The sequence below is a fragment of the Hevea brasiliensis genome, chromosome 2, assembly GCF_030052815.1.
Source record: "Hevea brasiliensis isolate MT/VB/25A 57/8 chromosome 2, ASM3005281v1, whole genome shotgun sequence".
NCBI classification, from domain to species: domain Eukaryota; kingdom Viridiplantae; phylum Streptophyta; class Magnoliopsida; order Malpighiales; family Euphorbiaceae; genus Hevea; species Hevea brasiliensis.
The window spans coordinates 10193177-10203867 of NC_079494.1; the positions used below are offsets into that span (position 1 = coordinate 10193177).

Here is a 10691-nt window from a genome sequence, read left to right on the forward strand (position 1 = left end):
CCATATTTATCACTACTTGATTCCATAGGTTAGCTTAAAGCTCCCGAAGACTGTAGTAAGCCTTTTTATTTACTAACCCATAACTAAAGCCAAAGTCAAGGCCCAATACATAAAAATAAAATAATATTTCTCAAACTTAGGGAGTCCAACTCAACCCAAACATAGTATAACAATATGGGGAGCTTAGCTCAATCCTAATATCCATCACATTTAATTCATTAAATACCATTTCACATATCCAAATAATACATTATTTATTAGTCTTGCAGTGGAGTTCTAAGAATAAAATAAAATAAATACATAATTAAGTATAACAAAACTACTAGCATCACTAGAACTTGCTAAGGAAAATATGGGTTAAACTCTATAGGAAAGAATGCTCCTCCTGTATCCTAAGAAAAATATATTAAATAGGAGTGAACATTTGACTTAGTGAGTTTAGATATTGATTACAAATACAATTTCAATAACTACCAACAACTAATGTAACCCTACCATGAAATGCACATCCAATATATATAACAAATAATTAACTCAATATTTGCATGAGAAGATAATTTGGAGCTACTCATGTGCCTAGTGTATTACATCAATACATAAATATAGGAGTTGATCCTCTATACAGCTCTCTCAATTAAAATCTCGCCAACTAGCTCAACTTAAGATGGACTTTTGCTTAAATCCAAGTGCAAGGGCCAACGAGATCAACTCAAAGCTGTGCCTTACCCTAACTTTCTATATCCATAAGGATCAGGTTCTAGTGAGACTGGCTCAAGCCGTGATTACCTGTCTAATCCATGTCCATATATACCATATATAAATAATACACCTAGCTTCAAATTATCCTCAACGTTGTAATCACAAACAAATAACAAAAATTAAATATGCAGCAACCAAAAAGCTCTTAATATATTAACTATTTATGTTCATGATTAAATATTTATAAAATGTGTAAACATGTTAGAAATCTAATTAATATTGAAATTACAAAAAAATCAATATCTAACTCACAGACTGGTCGACTCGATTATGGCTAGTCCGGCTGGAGAGAAGAAAGACTGGCCAGTATTGGTCACCTATACAGACACATTGATATCTATCAAATTTACTGACAGAATAAACTAATTAATTTAATTAAAGAAGCAAGAATAATTCCTAAGGTCTTGTTGAAATTTTACCAGAGTCTCTCCTATAATTGGACCTAACCCCCTACAAGAAAAACTCAAAAATAGTAACACGTAGGGTCTCAGGTCCATAACAACAATTATAATGCCAATGAGAGGCCTATAAGGAACCTAATCTAAGTCCAATCATTCGAACTCCAGCTTAGGTCCCTAACCTCTCTACAGTCCAAATTCATTATTTGTAGCACTTTAAAAATTTCAAAAATATTCTGAGAGGTCCTTTACATCATCCTTGTTAAATTCATTTTACTTAATTTTTCCAAGCCAAAAATATTTTACAGACTAAACAACTAGCTCAAAACAAGGTGAAAACTACATAAATTGAGTTAGGAACTACCTTTGCAAATTTTGTTACCTGGAATGCATTTAGAGTGCTTTAAAACCTTAAGCTTGACTGTAAGTATGACCTCTTTTCGGGATAGCTTGCTGGACACCCAAACTGGGTCAAAAGCTTGGTTTCGAGTCTGATGAGCCATTACTAATCCAATCGCACCTAAAAGAAGCCCATAAATTATTAATAATTATCATATAATTATATTTAATTTGCGAGCATCGAAAAACTAAAAAATATCACTGAGAGATTTGGATAGTTTGACGATTGCCTTTTCCTAACAGTGTCTAATTGGAGCAAGGTTTGTCCCATCTTGAAGGTCTCGACACACTGAGTTTATCAGTGGTCTCGGATCTTTAATCCGACAGTCGGATCATCGGGAAAATGACCAAAAAGCTATTGTTTTCTCTTTCTTCCACCGTGCCGGAAATGCCACCATTCCAGGCATGGGTATGGAGGGAGGGAAGTTGAACACAAATTTCAGATCTGTCATCCAATGTGTAGATCGCCAGAAAAAGGGAGCCAAAAGTTTCTCTCTCTCTCTCTCTCTTTAAGACCACTGAAAAACACCACCTCCCATAGCCAACCTTGCTCCTGCTGCATTGCCAGACAATGCTAAGTGGCCTGGGTCTCCGTTAAATGGGAGGGTGGTCACCAAAAAAAGGAAAGAAAGGGAGAGAAGGGAAGATGTGGAGAAATGGCATGAGGGAGGGGGGGGGGGGGGGGCGTGGTGGGTTTGGGGGGAAGGGGTAGCTAGGTTTCGAAAAAGAATCTAATTCTTTAATTACCTACTAAGACCCTGAACTTCTTAAAACTTTTTAAACAAGCCCCAAAATCTTTTCAATTGGGTCCCAAAATACAATAATATTTATAATTAAATAATAAAACATATAACAAATAATAAAGATTATAATAATAATAATAATAATAATAATAATAATAATAATAATAATAATAATAATAATAATAATAATCGAATTAATTGCAACTAAATCAAATATTAGAACAAAAGTTAACAACAATGAAATAATATACTTTGTTATTTGATTTAATATTAATATTTAAAACTAATCATTTAAATTAAAATTTGACTGTTAAATAATTCATAAAATATGTTTAGAAATAACATTATATATATATATATATATATAAATGAAAGTATTACAAGATTATAAATTAGTTAGATAGTATTAAAATAATATTAAAATAATATTTAAATACTATAAAAAATATAAAATTTATATTTTAAAATTCAGATTATTACATTCTTCATTCTTAAAAAAATTCGTCCTTGAATTTTAAGTAAAAAGAGCCAAGAATAAGAAAGTGGTTGGTCATTGCTCTTTGAACTCTACTTGTGCTGTCTAGCCTGTTCTACTATTCTCTAACTTTGTCATAGCGCCTTAGCCATCGTCATCCTCTGGTAGTGCAACTCTTACCTCAAACCACTCCTTAATCTTTTTCTAACATCTCTGGTACTCTTTATTCTTCTACTACACTCTAATGTAGTAGCTTGAAGATATAGTTTCTATTATGTTCTATTACTAATCTTTGTGGTGCACAAAAGTGACTGGTACTGCTTGCTTGACAATGTCTCATGAAACGCCTTTCTAAAATAATTACCTTTGCACGCACCTTACCCAAGTTCATTGCTGATCCTGTTGGCTATTGAAGCTTTGGCAAGTCTTCTCTCTATGCTTAATGTGTTGTACTTATTAATTCCATGATATTGTGAACTTCCCACATACTTTTGTCATTAACAATGTCCTTGTACAACCTCCTATCCATCTTAAGTAAATGACTATTTTCTAGCCTTTCTCCTGTCCTTCCTTCTCATTACTCTCTTTTTCCTATTTTTTCTACTATTAATATCCTCACTAATAATTGTACTTCCACTCTAACCCTTGCCTTGAGTTTTGAGGTTATAGTAGCAATAGTACCTAGTGGTCCATCTTATCTATAACCTTGTCCTTTCTCACCTTTGAGCCTGTTCCTTTAAAGATATCCATCCCATTAGCATTAACTTTAACCTTTTTTTTCATTTTTTAGTCCTAGAATTATTGCTAGCTACATTAACTTTGGAATTCTGCATTCACTTTGGAATTCTAACTCTGCGATTAGCTCATACAGCACATCTTTCATAAAGTATCACACTACGGTACCAACCTATTATTCATATTATGGAACACAGGCAATTCAACATGGATGATTCTTGCTGAACTGCCTTCCCCAACACGATCATCAAAACATTATCGTTCCCTACTACTCATTGTTAGGAAATTGCCCACCATGGTTAGATAGATGCCCTTGAACCTATCGGTTCCACCAAAACTGATAGGGCAGTGGTAAATGCGTGTTTTGCCACAATCCCCAACTAGATGCTTTACAAGTTCATTTTCCTTGATATAGCCACATCTACTGCTCATAGCTTTCCAAACTTCAACCTTAAATTTACTGATATCTCTTGATCCTCCTATACAAATTTCATCATCTTTTTGTAATTATTGTGCTCTTTATAAGATATTAGCTGCACCTACCCTTTATTATACTGTTGTCCCACCTGACATATCATCTTGTAATATATTATCTCCACTTATACTCTATTCATTTTCTATATTATCATCATTTGTCTTGTGTCCCTTATACTCTGCCGTGTTTTAGAAGATACCTTTCACTGATAAATTTTTCCAGAACTAACTCTAGCTTTAACAATAATCATTCCTCTGATCCTTGTACTTTCTAGTAACTTGTGAGTAACATCTAACCCGTCCTATCCTTTGCTATTGTTTTATTACCTATTATCATACTGTTATTCATGTTTCTTTACAAAGTTACCTTATTGGTCACATTGAAAATGCCTGCCTAATTCTCAATTATAGACTTTAGGTCTCACCATTATGAATTCTAACATCAAGCCTCTGTGCCATTATCCATATTCTTTTTTATCATTAGGCGTATTTGAATCCATTAAGTTTAATTTCTTTTTAACTTACTACCTGCTGACTTTACTTCTCTGTCCATTAAAACAGTTCAGTTACCATTGCACACCCCTCTAGCTACTACTTGCTTTGGTTGCATATCTCACCTAACTTTTCTCATACTATCAATAAGCTAAACGGATCTTATCTCGTTACCCCTTATGCAAATTGGGGAGAAAAAACTAGCAAAGTCTAACCCAAATCCTATAACTCTAAGCTTCATATTCTAGTTCCTAATATTGCACCAACCATTACCTACTCTGAGTTATGCACTTCTGGGTTTGATACCTAATAAACGTTCTCACTAATGTGGTCCTGTTCTAAGCTCTCTATCCTTACTTTTCAGTTAATCTCATTTACCTTTCCTATAACAACACTTTCCCTTATTTGAATTTGACCATGTTCATCCTCATCTTCCCCTATCTTAGGCCTTTTAGTTGTTCTTTAATCTATCTCTTTTATCATACCCATAATAGAACTTCGACTGTAATATTCCTTGGCTTTATCCTCAATATCTAACCAGACAGTTATGCTAGATAATTACACCTCATACTGTCTCTGTCAAGTCATCTACACCTCTATACTACTCAAAATTGGTCCTTTAACCACTCCTATTAATGTTGCCACTGGCCTTTAAATAATCTCTCTTACTGCATCTAAACTAACTGTACTAACTCTCATTTTTTGCACTTTTTCTATCTACTAGTATTATGTGATTTGTCTATGCTAACTCATTAACTTTTTTCCTTATCTCTGCTAAGAGTATACTCTTATCTTGAGTAATAAGAAGTTGAGAAGGAACTCAGCGAAATAGTATCCATACATTCACTGTGAGATTTCTATTCCTATCTTTTAGGCTACGGACTACCCTCTACTACCTCGAAGAGGGGACTTGTAGGGATTCTCTTTTCCCATTTCCACTTAATTAGCCAAAACCTAAGGTACTGGGTACCCAAACTCATCATTAACTCAAAAGCTTTGCATACATCATGATTTTATCATTTATGATTCTATAGTAGGACTTGTACCTTCTTTAGGGTACCTAAACCAATAACTTCCTATCACACCTTATAGTACTAACACTAGTAGTAGCCTTTCGTCTCTTTTGAAAAGACAAGACCATACCTTGCAGCACAACTAACTATAAAAGAGGTACGACATTTGCCATATTACCATAAAGGATATATTATTCTCACTAAACTTTAGGTAAAATGTCTATTGTTATGCCTAAAACTATCTAAGATCCCATACCCAAGACCAATTGATCTCACTTAATAGGTGCCATCCTTACATTGCAATCACACTAAACCTCTAATCCCATGCCAACTCATGATATAACTCTAGCCCATGTAGGGTAATCAAGTCATTGACTCTAGTTACCACCTAACTGTGATCTTTGATACTCTAGCTCAAGGGTTTTACCCATAAGTGGGAATTCCAAAGTCCTCTATAAAAATAAAACTCTGTCCTAGTATAACTGTACCAAATAGAGGCTATCTACAAATGCCCTCATCATGGAACACCATGGGGATGCACACAGCTCTACTCAATAATCCCATGTTGATACACTTGAATTGTATAGATGTTTTTAAGCAAATTTGTATTCTAAATCATAGCATTTAGACAAGTATTTTCATGCATAGTAGTTGATTTCATTAGTTTTCATAAATTCTGTTGCCAAGCCCTTAATTCCATGTTTTCTGCATTATTTCAAGTGTTTGGATGAAGCCCCAAAGGATGGAAGTGCAAAGGAAAGCTCAAAGAGGTAAAAAGACAAAGAATTACTGCTGATACAAAGTACACGGTTCATGTAAACCAAGCCCCAGGCCCATGTAACTCTCTGTCAGAAGAAAGCCAAGATAATCGATGAGAAACACAAGTACACAGGTTGTGTAAGTAGACCCGTGTAATATGCACGGACACGTGTAAGTCTCTGCCGGGCGCAAGCTTGAAGAACCTTATGGGAATAATACTACACGACCCGTGTAATCAAGCCTGTGTAGTTGGCACAAACCCTTGTAACTGTCTGTGCTAAAATAAGACCACGCGATTCTCCTTTAGCAAATTACATGGCCCTACTTTGCGGGACCTGTGTAGTGACACATGGGCCGTGTACTATGCTATAGCCTATTTTTTGACTCGAATTCCCCTCTTGTCTTCTAGTTTGAACGAGACTACTAAAGTCTTTTGGACTCAAAATGACTTAGCCCTAGAGTAACCAATATAAATAGGAAAGAAAACACCAGGAAAAGAGGTTGGCCACTGTCATCGGGAATGCTACTGAAGGTTGCTATTGTCGGGCTCTACATCAGTACCAAAAGAAGTCTTTCAGCTGAAGCTCCACAAGATCAAAGCTGAAACTCTCTTTGGTTCCTTCGTTTCATCTCCTTAGACAAAATTTTATTACTTTATTTCTTTTGCATAACTCTCTTTTATTGTTTTTACTTTTTATCATGACATTTGCAGAACTCACCATGAGTGAGTAGTTTTCTTATTTTGGATTTGGGAGAGTAGCTCTTGTAATTATTATTATGGATGAACACTGAATTTTATTTATTAGATTTGAGATTTGTTTCTTGATTTAATTTCTTGTGATCTTAATGCATGCTATGTGTTGGTACCCACTTAGTTATGATTGTAGATGTTAATTGAAGGACTGAAAGGTAAAGATTAACATTAGAAAATCAAGATCTTAAACCTAGGAATTCTGACCTAAACATAGGTTGATACCTTTGTGGAACCCAAAAAAATTGGTCAAAGGTCTTAAAGGATTTTAGTTGATTTGATCACCACGAGAGTAGGGTTCGAGTTAATTAGAATACACCCTAGATGCCTTGAGAGAGGATTTAGGATAGCTTAGGACTGATTTCCATCAAGGAAAACGATCCTCAATTCAGTAAATAAAGTAGATAACATCCCTAGTATGATTCAAGTGTGAAATCTTAATTCCAGAATTGCTTCAAATAAATCATTTCGTTTTAAGTTTACCATTTTAGTGTTTAAAGTTAACAAACTTCATTTCCTAAGTATTCGATAGCCTAGACAGTCAAGATTTGTGTGTAGATTGGTACTTGCTAAACAAAATTCCTCGTGAAAATGATACTCTACTTATCACTTTATTACTTGTTAGCGATACGTGCACTTGCAGTAATTGCAAGATAGCGAAACAAGTTTTTGGTGCCGTTGTTGGGGAACTTTTTTAGCAATATCAAGCGATAGGCGATTTAGCTGATTTAGGCAATTATATTTATTATTTAATTCTGTTTTACTGGTTGTATTTCTTTTCTTTTCTCTCAGGTGCCCGATCTGGTATATGACCAGAACAAAGGCAGAAGAAATTTGAGACTGTGATCCAGAAATAGACAGAACTCTGAAAGCATCAGAAGGGAAAGGAAACATCAAGAGCACGGACAAGGAGATCCTGAAATCCCAACCATGGCCGATAATAATGATAGACGAAGACTCTTGAGAGATTACGGAGCCCCATCTATCCAAGGATTTCAGCCCAGTGTCACTAGACCCACAATGGAAGCCAATAACTTTGAATTAAAACCAGTATGGCTCTAAATGATTCAACAAACCCAGTTTGCAGGTTCACTAACAGAGGACCCACACTATCACCTCCAGTGCTTTCTTGCCCTATGTGATACATTCAAGATGAATGGAGTGTCTGATTAAGCAATAAGACTCAGAGCATTCCCATTCTCCTTTCGGGACAGAGCAAGGAAGTGGTTACTTTCTCAACTGGCTTGAACATTCACTACCTAGGAAAACCTCTCTCAAGCTTTTCTAGTAAGGTATTTCCCACTTACAAAGACTACAAAGCAGAGGCTTGAGCTCAACACCTTCAGACAAAAGGAGGGAGAATCACTCTATGATGCATGGGAAAGATATAAAGACCTGCAGAGGGAATGTCCACACCATGGCATAGAAGATTGGCTATTGGTGCAAAATTTCTATAATGGATTACTACCCTCTACAATGAGCACAGTTGATTCAGCTGCAGAGGGTGATCTAGTGGAGAAAAGAGTGCCACAAGCACTTGAACTCCTAGAAAGGGTTGCATACCATAACTATGAGTGGTCAAATGAAAGACAAAATGCAAGAAGAACTGCAGGGGTCCTGGAAGTAGATGCCCTGAGCATGATAAATGCCCAGTTTGATCAGCTCACAAAGAAACTCAAAAGAATGCAAGCCAACGCAGTTAGTACAAATAGTCAACATGAGGGCAGCTACGAAGGAGGATACATGAATTCAGAATACAACAATTTTAACGAACCTACAGAGCAGATGAACTATGTGAATAATGGAGAAAACTTCAACCAAAGGTAGCCAAACAATCCGTATTCAAATACTTACAACCCTGGATGGAGAAACCATCCAAACTTCTCATGGTCCAATCAGCAGAATCAGCCAATAAACAAGCAACAAGGGTACAAACCTCCAGTACCCCCTGGATTTCAGAATAGAGGTCAGAACCTTGCACAACCATCACTACCTCTCCAACCTCAACAACCTGAACCGAAAATGAGCATGGAAACTATGATGGAAGGATTCCTAGCAGCTCAACAACAACAAATTAGATTGATTAAACAGCTGACTTCCAGAATGAACCAACTTGCTACCCATAACAAGATGCCAGAGAATCAAATTGCTCAGCAAGCAAGTTCTTCAAGTAAGGCTGCTGGCAAACTGCCCAGTCAGCCAGAAATGAACCCAAGGGAGCATTGTAAGGCAGTTGCACTGAGGAGTGGGAGAACTCTAGTACAACCAGAGGTAGAATCAACAGAGAAAACCATAGAGAAATCTAAAGACCAAGCAGAGAAAAAGGAGGAAGAAGCTAAGAAAGATCAAGAAGAGGAAGCAAGGAAGACAAAGAAATTACAGAACCATACCAGCCTCCCCTACCTTTTCCTTAGAGATTTCACAAAGCCAAATTGGACAAGCAGTTTGGGAAGTTTTTGGAAGTTTTACAAAAACTTTACATTAACATCCCCTTCACTGAAGCACTTTTTCAGATGCCATCTTATGCCAAATTTCTTAAGGAAATTCTGTCAAAGAAAAGGAAGCTAGAGGACTATGGAACAGTAGCTCTAACAGAGGAATGCAATGCCATTATGCAAAACAAACTGCCTCCAAAGTTGAAGGATCCAGGAAGCTTCTCCATACCCTGTATCATTGGTAATAAGAAAATAAACAAGGCCCTCTGCGATCTTGGGGCAAGCGTCAGTCTAATGCCTCTATCAATATGCAAAAAGCTGTAGATCGGGGAACTGAAACCCACAATAATCTCATTGCAATTGGCTGATCGATCCATTAAATATCCTATAGGGATACTTGAGAACATCCCTATCAAAGTGGGCAAATTCTTCATTCCAGTGGACTTTATTATCCTTGAGATGGAAGAAGATGTCCAAATTCCCATCATCTTGGGAAGACTATTATCGGCAACCGCCAAAGCCATCATAGACGTCAAAAATGGATAATTAACCCTCAAGGTAGGAGAAGAAAAAGTGGAGTTCAACTTGTTCAACACAATGAAACACAAATTTGAACCTGATGAATGCTTCAAGGTTGACATAATTGACGAACAAGTTAAAGAGGAATTTCATAAGACACATCCTAAAGATCCTCTTGAAGCATGTATTGTGCGCAGCCATACAGTGGATGATGAAAATACTGAAATAGCAGCATGTGCACAACAGTTGGCAGCTCCTCCATACCTACCTTTAGCTAAGGCTTCTAAGATGGAGGATTTAAAGGAGGAACAAACCGAAGGTAAGCTCCAGGAAAATGCCATACAGGTAGAGCTTAAACCTCTCCCGTCTTCGTTAAGGTATGCATTTTTGGACTCAAATTCTAAATATCCTGTTATAATCAATGCTAGCCTATTTAGGTTAAAAGAGGAAAAACTGTTAAGAGAACTTAGGATCCATAGCAAAGCGTTAGGGTATAAAATAGAAGACCTGAAGGGAATAAACCCTTCGATTTGCATGCATAGGATACCCATGGAAGAAAACAGTAAACCCACAATCAAACATCAAAGAAGACTTAACCCAAACATGAAAGAGGTAGTCAAGAAAGAAATTTTAAAACTTCTAGATGCAGGCATCATATACCCAATTTCTAATAGTAAATGGGTTAGTCCAGTACATGTAGTTCCTAAAAAAGGTGGGACAACTGTTATCCAAAATGCAA

The 10691-nt window shown here is 36.3% G+C and overlaps 1 non-coding gene and 1 pseudogene across 1 annotated transcript; one reads left to right on the forward strand and one right to left on the reverse strand.

Moving 5' to 3' along the window:
* Window positions 1-8315: 8315 nt before the first annotated feature.
* LOC131178207 (small nucleolar RNA R71) lies at window positions 8316-8422 on the reverse strand. Its single transcript, XR_009147340.1, has one exon. It is a non-coding gene; the product is annotated as a small nucleolar RNA R71 (small nucleolar RNA).
* Window positions 8423-9511: 1089 nt separating this feature from the next.
* On the forward strand, window positions 9512-10030 carry LOC131170507 (uncharacterized; annotated as a pseudogene).
* The last annotated feature ends 661 nt before the right edge of the window (window positions 10031-10691 follow it).